General features: G+C 38.6%; 1 long non-coding RNA gene across 1 annotated transcript; it reads left to right on the forward strand.

Moving 5' to 3' along the window:
- Positions 1–1,195: 1,195 nt before the first annotated feature.
- Positions 1,196–14,568, forward strand: LOC147874050 (uncharacterized). The gene is made up of 3 exons (XR_015534653.1): positions 1,196–1,512; positions 10,325–10,477; positions 14,182–14,568. It is a non-coding gene; the product is annotated as an uncharacterized LOC147874050 (long non-coding RNA).
- The last annotated feature ends 360 nt before the right edge of the window (positions 14,569–14,928 follow it).

The raw sequence follows: 14,928 nt of genomic DNA on the forward strand, positions 1-14,928 counted from the left end.
AGCTCCGCTGCCAAGCCTGGAAGTATCCCTGGAAATCTTTCTTTGTCAGCCTGTCAAGCACCATCTGCGATTTTGCCTGAATCTCTTCTATCGTCTCAAATCTCCTTCCCTTTAGCTGAATTTTTATCTTTGGGAAGAGGAAGAAGTCACACGGAGCTTAGAAAGGAAGTTGGGGTCGGTTCTTGCAAGATCTTTGAGCTCCTGACAAACGAGAAGTCGATTCTGCTTCTGGTTCTCAGACAGGATGCGTCGCATGTGGAGTTCTTCCTTTAGAATCAGCTGACAGGTCCCATAGCCTATCCCAACAATGTCGCACAAGTCGTTGATGGTACGACGTCGATCTTCGTGAATGGCCTGCCGAATCTTCGTGACATTTTCGGGCGTTGTGCTCGAAGATGGTCGTCCAGAACGCTCGTCATCATCGACAGAGGTTCGGCCATTATTAAAACGTGAATGCCACACAAAAGTTTGTGCACGACCTATTGCGGACTCCCCAAATGCTTGCTTTAGCATTTCATAGGATCCGTAGCCGTTTTGGCGAGTCTTTGGCAAAATTTGATTTGTTCATGAAAATTCGCCATTCCGAAATCGCAGGAGGGTCGGTGTAATGCACTACCAAAACGCCCGTAACTAAGAAACAAATGCTAATTCGATGATGCCGGCTGGCACGCTGATTCACTATGAATGTAGGCCGCACCCCCTAAAGGCAGAAGCTCGTACTACATCCGGTTCGCCCGCTATTGACACAGTCTTGAAACTTTCCGATCGCACCTCGTATATTTTTGTTCTACAGAACTGGGTAGTTTATTATAACTACAGAGTTACAGGCTGGAGTTTACTTTAATTACCGTTTATAGATTCGATGTGGAGTAGCCTCGCATTCAGTTTGTACTAAGATTTTTATTTTTCGGCGTGAATTTTACCACTTACCTTCATCTGGAAAAGAGATTGAGAACACGTGGAGTTGTAATGCCGGTAAAAAGCTCCATACCTTACCTCACGTTTCTACCTTATGCTCCTTCTACTGTTGATATTATTACAGACACATATCCGAACCTGTCGGACATGGAACACGTATGTACTGTCTTTTACAGTGAAGATCTTCAGCTCGGATGCTCGAGAGGCCTTTTTAAGAAACCGGTTTTTTGCTGACTTATGGGATTCAAGCACGAAGTTTGCAGTGCGGTGGGACGGATTGTCACGTGATGACAGTTAAACCTATCAAAGTCAGAGAGTCTTCGAGACTGCAACGGTAAAGACTGTGTGTCGTGGCATTCACAGCGGAACATAATCTTTGATGAAAATAAAGTGCTTCAGGCCCTTGTTTGATGTCGACGAAGTTTTTTTATGTATTTTTGAAAATAGAAGATCAAGGTACCAGGCGTCATATTTTGAACATATAATCTAGAGACTTTTTAAAGTGTTTCGAAGCGTGAAGCAGAGACTGGCGGCTTTCTCGATGGTGCTGTCAAGACGTAATAACACAACTGATGAAAATTTTGGCCGTCTCAAGTAAGTAAAGTTAAATTTAAAATCTGGCAATAACTGTGTTCTCGTCATGCATCTTCTTACATAAGTGAAAAAAGCTTAGGTTAGGTTATTAAGCAAAATGACATGGGAAGTTATAGGTTATTCTTATTATTCTTACTAAACATCAGAAGTAGAATAAAGAACGGTTATCATCAAGATTATTTGACAAGGAACGTATTGATTAATAACTTAACCTTGAAAAATATTTGCATTTGACGAATAGTGGTCGACACTATTCTGAGATCTCTCGTGCACTGGGAATATGGGGTTGAATCCCGCTTGAGGCAAGGATATTCTACGGCGACTTTATGTGTAGTGATGTCCTGTGTAGATAGAAGCTCTCCTGCTCAGTCCTAAAATGTTTCGAAAGAGGTTCATAATTTCAGAAGTAATTTCAAATTGATGTAGTTCAAAAAGTTTGATCCGTAAAAACTGAAGAATAAGAAGAAAACTAATTCGTGTCTAAAATGAGACAGAACGTGTATAAACAAAGCGTCGCTGTATCATGAGTACGGCGGGATGAGAAGACGCAGTCCTTAGTTAAATAGATAGTGTTTGTTTATGGTAAAGGTAAATGGTCGGCCTGTTTGACTTACACTCTCTAACTGGAGTTGCTAATTGAAGTTCCTGACAGTAGCAAACTATGTCGGCCATAGTAAAGAACATAGAACACCATGAAGTAGACATTTGAGTCTAGTGTACACCGCCGTGTGTGTTACAATTTGCATTGGACACTGTCGTTTTCAGAAGGTATTTGTAAAATATTGTAATGTTAATACAATAATAATTATTAATTATTTTTAGAGACTCGTAAATGTTATGACTATTTGCCAGTGTTAAATAACGGATATCATCAATAACAGTTATTTTTAATTATCACGCGATTGACGGCAGATGCTATAGGGAAGGGTACACTGAAAATTACGACCGAGAGGTCAGCCTTCGTGTTTTGTAATCGGGAGCTCTATGGTTCGAATACCGGCCCAGGAACAGATTATCGTATCTGAAGTTATTTGTGGGTTTTCTTCAGTCCCTCCATACAAATACCGGGAGAATACATTAAATTATGCCATAAAGTCTTCCATTTATAGACTATGAAATTTATTGTTCATTAATATTCACTCATATCTACTAACAGTGACGTTAAATAAATTATTAATAAATAAATAAACGAATAAAAATAAATACGTGGAAAAGGGTTCTGTTATATGGGGGTCATTATTTCTGCTTTCATTTGGATTAATATTTGCTGATCTTTATCTGCTGATTTGTAACGTCGTGTTTACTTGTAGGTAGACACTATCGCTTGAAAGGAAAATATTGTTTGCATTTTAAGGGCTGTGATGACGGCTGTAAGTTAAAACTTAGAAGACAAACATGGGCATTTCCATCGCCGACAGAACATAAAATCTCATATAGATTCTATTCGACTATGACTCGTAATGTTATAATTTTCTCAAATCAATCTATATAAATAATTAAGACAGATTCTATTAGGCCTATAAGATAGGAAATATCTCAGTTTATTTTATAAATGGTTTGTGACTTAATTGTAGGGGCACTATTTTTATATCACAGATTAATTTATAGTTCAATATCTCTTTTCATATTCAGAATATGGATGAAATACTACAAGGGGAACTTATCATCAAGGTTTGAATCGCATTCAGAAAGTGTACTAGTCCAGAGACACTATTATCTGACTATGACATTTATTTTTATTTTGGAACATGAGTATCATTTATGTATTGCGATGTTATCTTAGTACCCGTGGGGTGTCTCCGTTACTCGAAAATCTAGCGTTCGTATCAACCACTAAACCAAATGATTTTACTAGACAGATTACAGGAAAATGTGAATCTGATGAGTTAATTTATTAATAGTTCCACGTCACAAAGTAATCCCAACTTATAACAACCTAGAGGCGAATTCTAGGAAACACAGCACCAGGAGGAAATTTTTATACTTTATTTCAAAGTGTAAAAATCTGCGACGAAATATAAATTCCGGAAGGGATTGAAACTTCTCGTAGGTACCTTAATACCCCGAGAAAGCCTCAAGACTTGTTCAGCACAGGAGCTGCTAGCTAGTAGCTGCCCCGACGTCTTGAATATTCATACCCTGCAGCTTCTTTGTACAACTTTTTACCTTTCTTCATCAACCTATTTTCTACGACGGCGTCTTGTTTATCCAGCATGAGACATTCAGCGTCCTACAAGGTTGGGTCAAAGATGCGGTCCATATGAAACATGAAAATTAATTCAATTCCACAAGGAGATTACGTCAAAAGTGCGTTCTTGCTACACAGAAAACTTCACTTGGTTAAGAACAACGCTTGCGAGTAAACTTGAAGGTCGAGTGATACGCTATTTCCTTAAGTTTTGTTAAGGAGGTGTCTGACTAACCATCTGCGTCGTGTAAGATCTGCCTTGAACCTTGATTCTTGTTGTTATGGAATCCGAAGGTGTTTTGTCTTTGGTAAGAAACCAAACAACATAGAGGTACAGTCCTTTGAGAAAAACCAAAAGTCACACAGTTGGCCAAAAAATTCCCCGCCAAGTATGGAAACCGAAAATTCATTACTGTGGTTACAAGGCTCAATTGTTGAAACCTGTTCTGGGTAGTTTCAATTCTGCCCGAAATCTTATACTCCATATTTTATGATTAATATTAATGTTAACGTCCTTATCACTAGAGATCTTTTCACTCCAGTTTTCCGGATTAAAATTGTCACCTTCTTCATGCGTTCTACACGTTCCATCCACCGCACACACTTTCATTTGGATATGTTATGAGGCGTGAAAATTATGACGACCCTGATAATGACATTTTATCAAGTCTCCTGTTACTTCTTATTTTTTAGGTACAAATATTTTAATCGCTTTGTTTTCAAATACAATCTGTCAGAGTTATTTAATCGAAACAAAATACTGCCTTTCAGACCTATTCTGTGCAGCATTAAACCATCTCACAACTTAACATATTCAGTTAATATTGTCTACTTAGAATATAAATAAGCAAACAAACAACTATTAACACTATAAAGAAGACATTATTGCCATACGCGTTTCGATCTCAAGAGATCATCATCAGTGGCATCAGGGAAACCAATTCATTTAATTAAATAGTTCAAACTTGATTTAGAAAATAAATAATAAATAGGACATTTGACGAAAAGTATTTTAAGCGACACTGCACCAGATGTTGGTATTCATAGGAATAGACTCTGCACCTAGCTATTTATCCGGTGGTCCGGTGGCCGTAGCTGGTCTGCGGCAAGCTGTAGTTTCGTCGTCCGTACTTGTGAACTCCAGAACAGTGTACTTATTTATATTCTAATACACTACAAGGTACCGCCACGGTGGTCTAGCGGTTAGAACGCTGGCCTTGTAATCCTGGGGTCTCGGGTTCGATTCCCGGCGGTGCCCGAATTTATAACTTGTGTTGGGCAAGGCCGTGGTCTAGGCAACACGGAGTTTTCCTCCGGGGGCTTCCGGTTTCTCCGTGGCATCCCAACAATTACTCCATTCACACACAGAAGATAGCAATGGCAAACCACTTCTGGATCATCTGCCAAGAACGTATATGAACAGGTCCCAGTCCGAGAACAGGTCCCAGTCCGAGAAAAGGATGGAAGGATCCTGTTCATATGGACCTGTCGTCAGACAGAACACTACAAATAAATAATACACTACTGAGGCCAACTGTTAGTCTCTTCCTATGCAGTGTTCAAACAGATAGCCTTAGCTTCTTGTTTCTGTGTTATGAGGTCAAACAGGCCTGTAATACCTTCGAATCAATGGACAAATGTTTATTAAAATTGGTATGGTTATCATAGTTGGGTAGTATTTCACGTAAGCATTGTTTGAAACTTAGTACTGACATGAACAATAACGTACTAATACGAGTATGTTATTTAACCTTGTTATCTGTTTAGTTATTGTTATCATTTATAGTTCTGGATTTTCGTACCCCTCATTAAGGCGGAGAAATAAGGAACCAAGTCACGGTTGTAGCTTGAGCCATGAAGTCGTTTATAAAACTTGTATCTTCATGTCCTGCTCATTTTCACACAACATATTATGGCAATTTTGCAATAAAAGCCGTCGAAATAATGGTCCTGTAATGGTAAAAATTTTCCAATGTTAATTTAATATGCGTTACTTCTTTAAGCAGTTCCGGTGACTCTAACTGCATGCGACTGTTACCTGTGGGGCATGCTGAAGAAAAAGTGTATGTAAACAATCCGCACACTGCAGAAGCAATTAAAGAAAATATTCGGCAATTTCCCAAGAAGAGCTTCGTCGAGTATTTCGAAACATGTTAACGAGATGTGAAGTTGCTTGCAAGCACAAGGAAGTCACTTTGAAGATCTTTTGTGGTTTAAGGTAAAACAATTAATGTAATAACATGTGTTAGTAACGAGAAATATTTGTAGTTCGCTGTTGCTAGCGGCACTGAAACTGATTCGCCGGTCACCCACCGGAAGAACGCGCACGACTCCCGCCGAAATCAACAGAGCGCCGGCCGACCACGCAATGCAAGCACGACCGCAGCCTCATAAATTGTAGACCCGGTATTTGTTGTATACTTTAAACTTGCGTCTTTTCAAACGTTTTACTACAATGAATTAACTTCAACGGAGGTAAAGTGAAAGGTGGGATTATTTTATTCCACGTGATTATGATTTTGCGATACGTGGTGTATTTGAGGGTTTTTGAGAACAGCGTCGAGAAAATATTTGGAACTAAAAGATTATTACGGAGAAAACTGTATAATGATGAGCTTCACGACGTATACTCACCTGACATTTGAGGATGAGGTTGGCAGGACACGCAGCACGCGAGGAGATAAGACTCGATGGAGTGAAGTGGATGCAACTAGCTAAGATTAGAGTCCGGTGGCGGGCTTGTGTGAACACAATGATGAACGTTCGAAAATATAGCAGGTGGACAGTACAGAGGGATAGAAGACGGGGTGGTAGGATTTTTTACATTAGGAATTTTATGTAGAAAACTCCACTGGTAAGATGATGAAAGTTTTAATAAGCTAATATTTGGTTTCCATGTGAGAGTTAGTGGAACCCTAAATCAATAAATAAATCAATGATATTTGAGATTCTCGTAAACCGTATTATAATACACCGATAATACAACAGTATAAATCAGATTGTGTTCTGCAAGCTCTCCCCTCAAAATACGTTATTTCTCGGTGATATCGATTATAGATTTAATAATGATTGGTTTTATGTCTTTGGTGCTTCGTAACACAAACCTGACGAAAAACCCAAACTAGTTTGGTACAAAAAATGATTTGAGTTTCATGGCATCCATCAACCATGTTTGCTGTCGGTGAGTGATGTTTATTCAGTAAACAATTCGTCATATAAAGTCACCAAATAAGCCACAACATCTGTACTTTATTGTTAATAATTTGTCTCTGGTTAAAGGTGTTTGAGAACAGGGTGGTGAAGGTGATTTGGATCTAAAAAGGATGGAGTGACAAGAAGGCTGGAAAATTGGCTAATGAGGAGCTTCAAGAGGAAAATCTCGCATAATATTACACCGATCGATTTACGGATAATGAGATGGGTTGGACGTGTAGCGCACATGGAGATGAGAAATGCGTAAAGAATTGTCAGCTAGATGCTGATTGGAGAATAATATTAAATTACTCTTAAATTATAGTGTAAATGTGTGGATTAAATTTTATCAGAATACAGTTTGATGGCTGGCTTGGGTGAATAGAGTGTTGAACCATCGTATTTTATGTCCTCTTAATAAATAATATTGTATTTCCCACGATTATTAAATTATTAAGAAGTTAATAGTTCCTTGTGGCATATATATATATATATATATATATATATATATATATATATATATACGAAAATAATCTGTTCGTGTGTTTCGTTATTACAATTTTTTTAAGGTTATCTTAAAATACACTGATAACTATATGTTCTACGTGATTTAACAGTTTATAATAGCATTTTTCTCGCAGAATGAAGTATGATTCTTAGAGTAAACAGCACTGGTCTTTATAATGAAGAAATTTTTTTAAAGGAAGTAAATATTTAAATACTGTTTACATGAGTCTGGGCTTCAAAGCTTTAATAACATTATCTGCTACGGACATCTAATTTATAGCGAGATTCTGACGAAAGGAACACGTGCTTTCATTTAGTATCAGTTTTTTTTCTTTTCAGCGAACAGAGATGAAAGAAAGTCTGTAGGCAAAACAACTTACACCAGCCACGGGTTTATCCTCGGCTAAAATAATAATAATCCAGACTTGTCTGTGATATTAATACAGCGTTTCAATACACAGTTACATCAGTGTTAATTAGTAGAGACAAAAGAGTATGAAATAAGCAGAGACGAAGAGAGACAGCAGATAAAGAAAGAGAGAAAAACAGAAATGAGAAAGAGTATGAAAAGGGTAAAAAAAAAGGCTTTCAGTTTGTGAAATGAGACGTGACACCACGCGTATCATCAAAGTGGTCTGTTGATTGCTCAGCGAAAGGGTCGGACGGATAAAAGCAAACACGACGTATTAAAAGGCCAATTTCCATTACCGGAGCAAACATTAGAGTCCTCGCTTTTTCCGGGTACCATAATGGCGTCTAGGTACCTACCTACGGGCTATTTCGGCGAGTAATCATCTCCATCTACCTGTGCCAGAGACACTTCCTTGTAATCTAATGCTATATTTAAATGCTGCTCTATTCCTGTCTTTTATGTTCGCTTCAGTCTTATGGGAAATGAGCTACAAATGAAGAGATGATAAATGTTACGCAGTGCACGTCTATTTGTGATTCTATTTTCTACGTGAACACAGAGTAACAACACCAGAATGTATATGATTTTCTGAGGATAGCATTTTTTATATAATCGTAAATTTTTACATACGTATTTGTTACGTACCTAAATGTCGTTTTGAAATATTTTTTTCAGAAAGTGAGAAATGTGTTTGCTTAATAATTAAAGTCATCTCCTAAAATTAATCACCGTCAGTATATTCTTCCTGCAGCATCCTTTTACGTTATAGAGTGCGTTAACCGATAAAGTTAAACGAAACTGTTACTTTCCGGCTTTTGAAAGGACCTAAGAAAGTTATTGTTTTTACGGAATAATGTGACTTGTATTGGGAAACCTTGTAGCGCTTGGCGGTGAGTAATGCAGTTCCAGATGGGAGCCGGGAAGTGACAGTTGTGTTTAACTGTGTCAATGAACGTACTGTATAAAGCTGTTAAATATTCAATTAACAAAAGTTGACTGGGTCTATTGCATCAATGTACCATTATAAGGAAGAAGCTAGCTACTGATATCACCTTAGGGCAACATGTTTCGATTGACAGAGAATCATCGCCAGGTTCAAATCTGCTCTCCTATACACATGAGCTCCTGCACTTATAAATATATTGGTTGTTGATTTTATGTAGTATCACCGAGAAACAGTAAAAGTAATAAAACAGATACAATGACAAACATTAAAACATTCTCAATTCTAAAAGGTTTTGACGACAGTAGTTTACACTTAAAATTATTCGTTGTCAGGACTTTTTCCATCGTCTGATCTTTAAAATCATGACGTTTCGGAGGCTGACGTCGTGATTTTAAAGAGCAGACGATGGAAAAAGTCCTGACAACGAATAATTTTAAGATTAAAACATTCTCTAAAGGTGTTAAAATAAATGTACGAGTCAGTGGTATACTGTAATATAGCTAATTTTGTGGTATGTCATTGTGGGTGCTGTGTTCTAGTAAAGGTTTCTCATTGTTTGCACAATTTTCTCTGTTACCATATAAAATCAGCAAGCCTAAATTTACATCGAAAAGTGCAGTGAATAACGTATGCAACAGAGTAGATGCGAAACTGAAGATGATTGTTTAGTAGCCGAATTATAGTAGGTATATATATATATAATATATATATATTTATATGCTCTTCCTTTTGAGAATAGGAGAAACAAACTTTGATTTGTATTAAAAAGTACTTACAAAATATGTGAACTGATTTAATAATTTGTACCGTAATTTAAATAGACATACAACAGCCTGAACGTTTTATTTATTAGGCCTATAAGAACATAACACACCTTATTTGCTAATAAAGATAACACTAAAATATTCTTTAATTTCTATCACTTTTTACGAAAGTAGGTGTAGAACTCCTTTAAGGACAGCCCTGTATCGAAAATTCAGCGTAATCTTTCGTATGTCCCTTACGCCACTTATTTAAATAACGACTTGCTCTTAACTAATTATGTAACTTCGTGGAATAAGAATCCTTCGCTAGAAGCAAATACTACGCTCAAGTAGTCAAAGATAATCAACATCACGTTCATATACCTGTTTGCGGTATGGATTCCGTATGATTCTCACTGTAAACAGCTTTTATTTCCTTAAACAGCGTTAACAAGTTGATCTTTTGTAAAGATGGAGTCTTACATTTTCTTTGCTGTTATGGAGCTTCGGCTTTAAAGGTTAATCGCTTACTACATTTGCAACATTTATACTTTACTTTTATTTAACTTTATATTCGTATAATCCTATAAGATGTCTTTACAGAATAACTTAGCTGGCCACCAATATTTTATACGACTACTCGCGTCTCTTGTATTGTAACAGCTTGTAAATTGTTTCCTCTTTCTTCCGTAAATCTGTTTCCAAGTCAAGTTGAAGGGTGGACGAAATCTATACCACACGTGTTGTTGTCCCCATCTCGAGGTTTAGAAGAAGAAACTGGATAGACAACTGAGAACTACTTGTGGTTTACTTTCGCTTTTCAGATAGTGTTTGCCGGGCTGTATAGGTTTCCCTGAAAGACAATCCTGATGTATCTGTCACGTTGTTACGAACGAATTTCTTCCGTATAAAATTCTGGTGTCGAAGAAGTCTTTGCCTTTGGTTTGTTCTGGGAAGATTTCACACACGGATTTCAGGTAAATCAGATCTGCGAGACTTAATTGTTTCATTAATATAGTCTGCAAATATCCCATAAAATCCTTTATTCTTAACGTAAATTTAATACAACTTACTAAGAATAATTATAAGATGGCTGTCTCCATCATTAGGGCGATGACTTAATAATCGCCCTGATGATGGAGGCAGCAAGGACCTCTGAAACGTTGGTAAACTTCTACCAGAATACACGTCGCAATAACCCAGAAGACAGCCATCTTCGGATTTATCGCCGTGAGAACCTTAGATCTTGTGAATAATTTGTTTGAAATAATTTTCGGTTTTCAGAACTGAATGAAAACAAATAAATAAGGAATTAAGTATATTTAAAGATGGGTTTCAAAACTTATGCTAATACCCACTTAGGTCAGTTATTAGGATAATTAATTCGTGGAGGACAAGATAAGACTGACATGAGGCAATCATGTGAGAGATGAAAAAATTCATATACAGTTTTAGTTTGAAAGCTTAAAGGGAAGATACCTCTTAGAATTTGAAGAGGTAGGCAGGAGAGTATTAAAATTGACTTTCAAGGACTTTATTGGAATCTGTGCTAGATTTATCTGATTCACGGGAGGTTTCAGGAGCGACCTCGTATAAACACATATAAATAAACGATATTAGTTAACTGCGGAAGGGGTATGTTGAAATTTGTCCATTGTCCCATGTGTATGAAACACAGGATCCATAATTTTTCTGTGAAAATTTTCTGGAATACTTATATTTGGCAAGTAATGTTTTAGGTACAAATAATAATAAGAGAAACAACAGAATTTGGTATTGAATTAGCCAGTTAAAAAGACATTTAGGATTTTAAGATAATTCTTTCAAGAATATTTCATCTTGCCAGAGAAATAAATGTAACTTACATATTTCTTCTCTTTGAAGCCTACATTTTACGGTTTGGTTTCTTCCCCATAGTCGTAATTTATTCATATCTTTCCAATCTCCAGCATTGGATTCCCTTTTTTCCATGTCGCCAATAATTTCCTTTCTCTACGATCTGCTCGGAAGACCATTTTTCTCCTTCATTTTGCATCTCAAAATCATATTCTATTCGGAAAATGCTGCATTTTTATAGTTTGCATGGATTCATAACACTACCATCCATCCCGTTTGTTTAATTTGGTCTGTAAACGCATACTCTTGTAATTAAATTCTAAAGGGTTCTGACAATGGTGGATTACACTTAAAATTATTCATTATCTGGACCTTTTTCATCGTCCTTGTTTAAAAGAAGAAACCTCCATACAGGCCTCTACCGGTAGGTTCCTATTTTACGGCACAGAGGACACTAGAGGTAGTTATTCTTTTGTTTGTTTTAATTTCCTATGACGACATAGAGGCTGTGGTTAACCCCCACCCCCACTTACGGTTTGATTCGATGTCAATTATTGCGTTATCGCTATTGGTCGTCTTTTAGACTTTTATGAGTGGTCCTGTAATTTTTATTTTACCATATTCTTTCTATCATTTGCTGACAAGACCTGTACCCAGGTGGATATATTGAGACAGTTCGATGACCTTCCCAAGTCGGACAAGGATCAGTCGTCACCACTTAACTACAGGTCAATCAGCCTCTTAAATTCTCTCACCAAAGTGTTCGAAAAAATAATCTTGAAACGACTAAACGCTCGGCTAAAAGAATTAAAATTAATGCTGGAAGACCAATACGGTTTTAAAAAAGGTCACTCACGCACTGACACGCATCATTGAACGCATTACCCTGGGATTCAATAACAACAAAGCAACACTAGCCCTCTTTTTGGACATTGAAAGAGCTTTCGACAAGGTGTGGAGAACCGGACTCATTTCTAAACTCATCAGGGCCGGAATTCCCGCACAGTTTATCCATATAATATTCAACCACCTTAATAACAGTCTTCACGGTTTTCCATGGAAATTCGGAATCCACACGGCGTCTCATTCAGGCAGGAGTCCCCCAAGGCAGCCTGTTAGGGCCAGTATTATTCAATATTTATATAAATGATTTACCACCAATAGAAAATGACAATAATGTGGCCGTGTCAATATACGAGGTGCGATCAGAAAGTTTAAAGACTGTGTCAATAGAGGGCGAACCGGATGTAGTACGAGCTTCTGCCGCTAGGGGGTGCGGCCTACATTCATAGTGAATCAGTGTGCCAGCCGGAATCATCGAATTAGCATTTGTTTCTTAGTTACGGGCGTTTTGGTAGTGCATTACACCGACCCTCCTGCGATTTCGGAATGGCGTGTGCATCAAATTTTGCCAAAGACTTGCCAAAACGGCTACGGAAACCTATGAAATGCTAAAGCAAGCATTTGGGGAGTCCGCAATGGGTCGTGCACAAACTTTTCTGTGGCATTTACGTTTTAAAAATTGCCAAACCTCTGTCGATGATGACGAGCGTTCTGGACGACCATCTTCGAGCACAACGCTCGAAAATGTTACGAAGATTCGGCAGACCATTCACGAAGATCGACGTCGTACCATCAACGACTTGTGCGACATTGTTGGAATAGGCTATAGGACCTGTCAGCTGATTCTAAAGGAAGAACTCCACATGCGACGCATCATGACAACGCGCCAGCGCACACCGCCCTCAAAGTTCGGCAGTTTTTGGCCTCAAACACCATGGCCGTCATCCCGCACCCTCCTTATTCGCCGTGTGACTTCTTCCTCTTCCCAAAGATGAAAATTCAGCTAAAGGGAAGGAGATTTGAGACGATAGAAGAGATTCAGGCAGAATTGCAGATGGTGCTTGACAGGCTGACAAAGAAAGATTTCCAGGGATTCTTCCAGGCTTGGCAGCGGAGCTGGGATCGTTGTGTTCACTCCCAGGGGAACTACTTCGAGGGTGATGGATGAATTTAATACCTGAGATAAGTGTACGGGTTTTTATAGGCGCAGTCTGTAAACTTTCTGATCGCACCTCGTACACTGATGATACGAACATCGCTGCTCGATCAGGCAACGTACAATTGGCGCCAAATAAACTGAATAAAGCAATTAAAACTTTCGAGCCTTGGTTTGAAAAATGGAGGATTAAGATTAACGTCAATAAATGCTCGGTGGCATTGTTTTCTAAACGGCTGACACACCTCTGCAGCGAAGTACCTCCCCTGAAGATCTTTGGAGCAACTATCCCCCGGGTGAATGAAGTCAAATACCTTGGCGTCATCCTAGACCGCAAACTCGCCTACAGATCACATATAAGTAAAGCAGTGTGTAGAGCCAACCATAGGCTCAGACAACTCTACCCAATTCTTACCAAGTCCTCCTCCATTAACATTAACCTAGCACTTAAAATCTATAAAACACTCCTACGCCCAATAATAACGTACGCAGCCCCTGCATGGGGATACGCGGCTAAAACACACATTAGTAAGCTCCAAGTTTTTCAGAACAAGGTACTAAGAATTATCACGAAACTCCCATGGGTAACGGCAATCGAAATTTTACATGAGAAAATTGGCATAGCGACGTTCCGATACCATGTCAGGAAGATAGCAAATAAATTTTACGCTAAAAGTCAATTAAGTGAGAACTCCCTAATTAGGCAATTAGGTAAATATGACCCCATTTATGACAAAAACAAGCGACCGTGGGCCCTACTAGGGGACTGATCCTGCACATACCCTACTAATTGCAAATATTTAAACAAACTAAAGTCCTTTTTGGGCGAAACTTTATTCATTTTAGCCAGCCGTTCATCGGAGGACGCTCCAGCGGAACCCCTGCCATGGACCAGACCACGAAGCCAACAGCTGAAGAAGACCATGAAAACACGGATGACCTGCATCCATCATATTATGTTGTATTATTGCACCAAATGTACCTGACGTTATCAATAAAGGCCATGGCACAAGTTAGGGAAACCTAGGGGTCGTATAAATTCCTCTTTTGTCTGCCGAGCCGCTGGCTAGTAGTCAGTGCGCATCCAGAAGGTCCTGCGACCGGGCATCTCGACACAGGTTTTCCTTGGTTTTCCTCTGTCTTCAAGCAAATGCTGAGATGATTCCCAAGTTCCAAGTTGCCACTGCATTCTTCTCATGCAGCCCTCCCGATTTAAATTAATCAAAATTTACCCCCCCCCCCCTTCAGTAGGAACTTCTAAATTATGTACAACTTCCAAATTAATAGTCTCAGCTTTGTCTAATACAACGTCTTCACTCTTACTTTATCCTTAACAGAAGGACGAGCGGGCATTGCCTGGGGACCTTCTAACTATAAGATGCTCTTTCTCCCCCCCTGAAATCGAAGTGTCTCTTACTTCTCCCACCACCAATAACCTCTTGCTCTCTCTCTCTCTCTCTCTCTCTCTCTTTTCTTTTACGTGTTGTTCAGTGATGGAGATTAGGTCTTTCTGACGGACCCAACTAAGTAGTTTCCTCTCGGCTGAAGACGGAAACAGAGCCAGTTTCCGAAACGTCGTGGTTTATTCTTTTA

Source organism: Zootermopsis nevadensis, unplaced genomic scaffold, assembly GCF_977971745.1.
Source record: "Zootermopsis nevadensis isolate Lab colony 2312 unplaced genomic scaffold, Znev_1.0 Znev_ptg000011l, whole genome shotgun sequence".
Lineage (NCBI taxonomy): Eukaryota > Metazoa > Arthropoda > Insecta > Blattodea > Termopsidae > Zootermopsis > Zootermopsis nevadensis.